This window comes from Chrysochloris asiatica, unplaced genomic scaffold (genome assembly GCF_000296735.1).
Source record: "Chrysochloris asiatica unplaced genomic scaffold, ChrAsi1.0 scaffold00213, whole genome shotgun sequence".
Classification (NCBI taxonomy): domain Eukaryota; kingdom Metazoa; phylum Chordata; class Mammalia; order Afrosoricida; family Chrysochloridae; genus Chrysochloris; species Chrysochloris asiatica.
In genome coordinates, this window is record NW_006408731.1 from 1,084,297 (window position 1) to 1,091,162 (window position 6,866).

The window sequence follows — 6,866 nt, forward strand, 5'->3', positions numbered from 1 at the left end:
TTCTCCCATGTAAACTATCACATAATTCACAATAAAACATTTAAAAATAAATAAATAAATAATGAATCACAACCTGGAAATAAATCTGTGCAAAAATTAAAACAGCCAGAAATACCTTTTGAAACTGTGAGAATTAGTATGAGAAGTCATTTTTATTTCTGGAATGGAAAACAACTTATTACTTCAACAATATAAGTATCTTTCTATTGATGCAAATTTTGAATGCAAATTGTGCTCAAAATCTGTACCATTAAGAGTTGAAAGTGCTACAGCTTGATTTCTAGGATTTACACCCCAAACTTAAAACTTGTTACATAATTACAAACTATGAGAGCAAATCAATGGATTTGTAAGTATTTGGTGTTGAATTAAGATGGTGAAAATTCAACCTGGAAATATGTAAGTGAATAAATAAAGACTTGTAAGAAAAAAAAGAGGTCAGTTGAACTTCTGGCAAATTTTCTAGTATGATCAAAATGTAAGCAAATTATTGGATGGAAAATCACTTGTTATCTTGAACATGAATCAATTGCAATCCAGACCAACTATTTGAAAAAATACAGATCATCTGGTACTAGCTATCAGTTCTTGACACCAATGAATGGATGCTGGTGTATATCATTTGGGGCGAATTCTAAACAACATTCAAAATTATCAGAAATATTTGAAATTTTCCATACACACAAATAAAAATTATGTGATATTAGCTAATGTATTTGATTAACAATTTGATAAATATTAAGAGGGAGGGTCTACACAAAAATGCAATCTGAGCAATAAGAAAGACCCCCAGCGAGATGGATTGGCAAAGTGGCAGCATCAATGGGCTCAAGCATGGCAACTATAGTGAGGTTGCACCAGGATTGGGCAGTGTTTCATTCTGTTGGGTGTAAGGTGCACTATGTGTCAGTACTGACTTCATGGCTCCTAACAACAACAACAAGCATAGTGGTTAACAGTTGGACTACTAACCTCAAGGTCAGCAGTTCAAAACTACCAGCTGTTCCATGGAAGAAAAATGAGACTTTCTGTCCTAGCAAAGATTTACAGCCTCAAAAACCCTATGAGTCGGAACCAACTCCACAACACATAACCACCACCACCATGCATACCAGTTTCAGTTATAGACAGAACAACTAAAATGAACTTAAACACATGAAACCATAGCCAATTGTACCAAACAAACCTATAAAAAACTTCCCCCAGCATCCGAACAAATTTCAGTGCTAGATTACTCAATAAACAAGGTAAGTGTGGGCTTACTTGTGCTCTAAAATAATCTATAGTGAACCGTCTCCTATTTTTCACCCCATCAAAGATTCTGCTTCCAAATATGGTTGACATCTGTCTCTCTTCCAACTCCACAGCACCTTCCTACAGGATGAAAGCTTCTTTTCAAATTTACAGTCTCTGACAGATACTGAGTACCCAATGAGCAAGGTAAGCATGGACTTACTTTTCTGCCTGTGCTTACCTTGCTCACTGGGTACTCCACCCCTAATAATAATAAGCATTCTTCTCCAGTGCACATAGATCTCACTACCAGCAAGGAAGTAGATCCCTGTGCTGAACTGCCTTGATCTGGCAGACAGAACTGTGACATCAGAAACAGGAGATGGATGGCTAAATATGCTGTTGTTGTTGTTGTTAGGTGCCATTGAGTCGGTACTGACTCATAGTGACCTTATGCACAGCAGAACGAAACACTGGCCCGATCCTGGGCCAACCTCACTATAGTTGCAATACTTGAGTACATCAGTGCTGCCACTTGGCCAATCCATCTCTCTGGGGGTCTTGCTCTTTTTCTGACCCTCCACCTTACCAAACATGATATCCTTCTCCAGCGACTGGTCCCTCTTGACAATATGACAGAAGTATGAGAGACAAAGTTTGGCCATCTTGGCCTCCAAGGAGCACTATGGCTGCAGAGAAATGACAGGAACAGAGGAAGTGCAATCAGGAAACTGGCTCAAGATGGAATGGTGTACTTCTCAGATCATGGGACAAGAAAACTGAGTACCTTCCACGAGGAACCTTTCTGATAGAATGGAGTATCTTTGGCAATTGTCCTGTGGGAACTAGGTTGCTGACCCACAGAGCTAAAATTAAGCACCCAAGAGCAAGGTTTACTGGTGGAGTGGGGTGTCTGAGCATTTATTGACAAAGCTGAAAAAGCTTTGTAACACCGGAGTAGGGTAGAGGCTGGAAGGTCACTGGTTCTGGGCATACCTGTAAGGTTGTCCTGATTAAAGACGTGTATCTTGTGTTTTTCTGAACCTGAATTGTAACCTATTACATCCCTAAGAAACCCCACAACTGTGAGTATTGGCTGTGATTTCTATGTGGCTATTAAGGAGCTCTGGTAGTGTATTGGTTACGAATTGAGCTGCTAACCTCAGGGCCAGCAGTTCGAAACTACCAGCTGTTCCGTGGGAGAAAGATGAGGCTTTCTGCTCCCGTAAAGGTTTACAGCCTCGGAAACCCTGTACAGGGTCGCTATGAGTCAGAACCGACTCCACGGCACATAACAACAACAAAATTGCAATGAATTATTGAACAAAGCCAAGAAGTAGAGAGTGAGAGGGACAGTTGGTGTCAGAATTGGTAAAAGGTTTCGAGGTGGAGGCATGTCTGCCCTCCACCTCATAGTACGCATCTCTGGGCTGATGTTGATGGTGATTCTCATCATCATCATCATCACATGTGAAGTTACAGGAGATCAAACATCACCTCCACACCATTTTTTACAATTAATATACTGCTGTTGTTTAATATGTTACTGAAGTCTGTTGGGTAGAATTTTGTGGCATTTTTTTCTTCTGCTTTCATTAGGGACATTGGTCTGTAATGCTTTTTTGTGATGTCTTTTACCTGGTTTATGTATCAAGAATGTGGCATCAGGATTGGAGGAAGACTCATTCAACTGCCAGAGGTGCATGAAATATTTAAGACAAATTAGCATCTGAACACTTAAAAACCTAAGCACAAAATGGAGTCACACGCTATCTTGGCTGAAGTCATTTACAGGCAAAAAGCCTTCAGATTTTATGCTCTACAGCAGATAGCAAGAGACTGGAGGGCAAAACGAAGTGTCCCAAATGGTAACATGTCCATGGTGGCAGTATGAATGCATGTTTTCACATTTTATGAAGTTTTTGTGATGTGTGAAGTAACTCCTGTATGCGATCTCCATTATTAGATAAAAATTTGTTTACATTCCTGAGCCTTGCTTGGGAAATGGATTCGAGGACATGGACTATACCCTATATAAGAGTGCATGTCTGGTAGGATTTACAGTGGAGAGCAAAGTCAGCAGAGAGACAGAATCCAAACAGAGTAGACCATGTAATGATAATACACTCAGGAATGTGAGGAAAATTCTAAAGCCTCATTTTTGTCTTAGCTTTACAATCTAGATATGATTTGCAGCAATTATTTGTCAATTTTTTAAAAGACAGAACGCTACAGCTAATACCTGGATTACAACTACAAAAGTTATGAATTTTCAAAATGTTACTTCGAAATAAATTGTTCTTTAGTCACTATACCTGCATTTAAAGTGTCTAGCTCCGATTGAAGTTGCTCTAGTAATGTAGTGGTTACGAATTGGGCTGCTAACCTCATGGTCAGCAGTTCGAAACTACCGGCTGTTCCGTGGGAGAAAGATGAGGCTTTCTGCTCCCGTAAAGATTTACAGCCTCGGAAACCCTGTACAGGGTCGCTATGAGTCAAAACTGACTCCACAGCACATAACAACAGCTCCAAATGAGTGTTTCCACTTTAACATGGAATGGGCAGATTAGATTTATTCCAGGTGGTGATGATAGGAGTAAGATATATAACAATTTACTTATTCACAAGCATTCCTTGGAGTCCTGATGTGGCACTGTGGATTAATGCGCTGGACTGCAAAGTCTATATGAACCTCAAGGTCAACAATTCAAGCTCACCAGCCACTCCTCAGAAACCCCATGAAAGGTCGCTATGAGTCGGTACCGACTTGACGGCACTTAACATCACATCATCAATCCAATGAAAGCATATTTCATTTTCTTTTAATTAATAGCATCATTTTCCTATAGAAATTAGCAATCATTTCATTTTTCAAGATTCATGACCAAATTGTTTTTGTTTGTTTTAGGTTTTAAAAAGCTACCTTGACTTACTAGCATTTTGCCTAATGACAAATTGAGTCACATACAGATCTTACATTTCCATATCCTCCACTAAACACTGAGTTCTATCATCTACAAAGGATCTTACATTGCCATCTCCTCTACTAAACACTGAGTTCCCTCATCTACAAAGGATCTTATATTGCCATCTCCTCTACTAAACACTGAGTTCTATCATCTACAAAGGAAATAAAAGAGTAGTGTTATAAATCAGAGAAGCTTTTATTAAATAGAGATATCAAAATGTAAAACAATTGTTTCTTGGCATCTCCTCCAACCAGATCTATACACTTCTGAAGGCCATGTTTCCATCTCTCTAATCCACCAGCTGCTCCTCGGGTTGCTATAAATTGGAACCAACTCAACAGCACTTAACAACAACAATCCATTTCAAAAACTCTGTGCTGTTTTATTTACATCAAGTCAAAACAGCAGTTTTGAAAATTTCCAGGAACTCAAACTGTGTTCCTTTTCAATGTCCTTTGAGTTTAGGGAACAAAAGAAATCTGAAGGAGCAAGATCCTAGCTGTAGGGTGGATGGGTAAGGCTTCCCAATGAAAATCTGACATTCCATTGAAGAAAAAGGTGCATTGTCTTAATGGAAAAGAATTCCATGGCACAACATCTTTGGCCCTTTTCTCACCAATGCTGTCTTACATTTTTGTCAGACTTCTTCCTAATAAGCCCTTTGATAATCCTATGTCCTTTGAGAAAATCTACCAAGATTGCCCCTTTGGAATCTCCAAAAATAGTCATCATAGCCTTCTGTGATGACCTTTCTGCCTTGATTTAAACTGACCCAGCAGATTCCCTCAGAAGCCATTGTTTTGAATGGACCTTGTTTTTCAAGTCACCCTAGCAAGTGTGTTACTGAGAAAACTTGTCTGCAGCCATCCATCCACGGATTTCAGAGACATGTTTAAACACATTTTGTGTGGGATAAATCTGTGCATGCATGAAGTGGAATCCTAATAGAAATACTTTTTGACTTACCATCATATATCACCAAAAACCCCACAATAAAGGAGTGAGAGATGCTTAATAAAATTTAACTAGTAGAGTGAATAGATAAATAAATGAATGGATGAACAAATGAAACATTTTGAGCATACATTTGTTTATACTGTTCAATTTGACAAGTATACAGACCCATAAAATAAGTTACTCATAGAACTTAATATCTTGAAAATGTGTTTCATCCAAAGAGTATACAAGTATATTCATTTATCATATAATAAGTTATGCTACTTACTATGTTTGCCATTTTCTTTGCTATGATAGAATTTTATTGCTAAATGTCATGCCTGTTCAATGTCCAAAATCACGATTAGTCTATGTATTTTCTCTATTGCTCTCTTTTGTTGTTAGGTACCATCGAGTCAGTACTGACTCATAGCGACCCTATGCACAACAGAACGAAACACTGTCCGATCTTGGGCCAACCTAACTATAGTTGCCACACTTGAGACCGTTGATGCTGCCACTTTGCCCATCCATCTCGCTGGAGGTCTTCCTCTTTTTCTCTGACCCTCCACTTTACCAAACATGATATCCTTCTCCAACTCCCTCATGACAACATGTCCAAAGTATGAGAGACCAAGTTTGGCCATCTTGGCCTCCAAGGAGCACTCTGGCTGCACTTCTTCCAACACAAATCTGTTGGTTCTTTTGACAGCCCATGGCACTTTCAATATTCTCCTCCAACATCATAACTCAAAAGCATCAATTCTTCTACGGTCTTCCTTATTCACTGTCCAGCTTTTACATACATATGAGATTATGGAAACTACCATGGCTTGGGTCAGGAGCACCTTAGTCCTCAAGCTGACATCTTTGCTCTTCAACACTTTAAAAAGGTCTTATGCAACAGATTTGCCTAACTCAATATGTCATCTGATTTCTTGACTGTTGCTTTCATAAGTTGATGGTTGATTCAAGAAGAATGAAGTCCTTGACAACTTCAATCTTTTCTCCATTGATAAGAATGTTGTTTATTGATCCAGTGGTGAGGATTTTTGTTTTCTTTACACTGAGATGTAATCCATACTGAAGGCTGTGCTCTTTGATCTTCATCAGTAAATATTTTAAGTCCTCTTCACTTTCAACAAGCAAGGTTGTATCATCTGCTTATCACAGGTTGTTAATGAGTCTTCCTCCAATCCTGATGCCACGTTTTTCTTCATATAACCCAGCTTCTTGGAATATTTGCTCGGCACACAGGTTGAATAAGTATGGCGAAAGAATACATTCCTGTCACACACCTTTCTTAATTTTAAACCATTCAGTGTTCCCATGTTCTGTTCAAACAACTGCCTCTTGGTCCATGTACAGATTCCTCATGAACACAATTAAGTGTTCCAGAATACTTAACATATTGATAATGCTGGTTTTTAACATCTTAAATATTTTTAATACTTTCTGTGTAATAACACACAAACACACATGTATGTTAAAAGACAAGCCTAATATGGAAACTAAATATGGAATTTTTCAAAGACTGAAGTGGTACTAGTCTAAAGCTTGTATATAAATAATATTTCAAAATTAGCCAACAAAAATAACAACAAATTTATGGGTGAACTGTTCATCCAAGTGCTTGGTGGGTTGTAGATCAAAAAATCTCAGAACCCCCCAAATGGACAAAACCCCTGAAGAAAAATTACAGAACAGCTGATTTCTCTGTCACATGTC